This window comes from Cucurbita maxima, unplaced genomic scaffold, assembly GCF_002738345.1.
Source record: "Cucurbita maxima cultivar Rimu unplaced genomic scaffold, Cmax_1.0 Cma_Scf08247, whole genome shotgun sequence".
NCBI lineage: Eukaryota > Viridiplantae > Streptophyta > Magnoliopsida > Cucurbitales > Cucurbitaceae > Cucurbita > Cucurbita maxima.
The window spans coordinates 1-507 of NW_019280262.1; the positions used below are offsets into that span (position 1 = coordinate 1).

General features: G+C 50.1%; 2 non-coding genes across 2 annotated transcripts; both read left to right on the plus strand.

Annotated features, from left to right (window-relative positions):
- The first annotated feature begins 94 nt into the window (after positions 1-94).
- Positions 95-213, plus strand: LOC111476364. Its single transcript, XR_002717064.1, has one exon. It is a non-coding gene; the product is annotated as a 5S ribosomal RNA (ribosomal RNA).
- A 133-nt stretch (positions 214-346) lies between these two features.
- On the plus strand, positions 347-465 carry LOC111476365. Its single transcript, XR_002717065.1, has one exon. It is a non-coding gene; the product is annotated as a 5S ribosomal RNA (ribosomal RNA).
- Positions 466-507: the final 42 nt, after the last annotated feature.

Consider the following 507-nt stretch of genomic DNA (forward strand, 5'->3'; position numbering starts at 1 on the left):
CTCTACAAATGAGAACCTCCCCCGCTCACGCCCATCGCGTTTCGTTCATGCCGCCCCGCATGCGTTAAATCTAATTTTGTGCGCATGGCATGTCGGGTGCGATCATACCAGCACTAATGCACCGGATCCCATCAGAACTCCGCAGTTAAGCGTGCTTGGGCGAGAGTAGTACTAAGTTGGGTGACCACTTGGGAAGTCCTCGTGTTGCACCCCTTTTTTTCTTTCAATTTCTCCCAGTTCTTTTCTTCCTTTCTCTACAAATGAGAACCTCCCCCGCTCACGCCCATCGCGTTTCGTTCATGCCGCCCCGCATGCGTTAAATCTAATTTTGTGCGCATGGCATGTCGGGTGCGATCATACCAGCACTAATGCACCGGATTCCATCAGAACTCCGCAGTTAAGCGTGCTTGGGAGAGAGTAGTACTAAGTTGGGTGACCACTTGGGAAGTCTTCGTGTTGCACCCCTTTTTTTCTTTCAATTTCAATTTCTCCCAGTTCTTTTCTTCC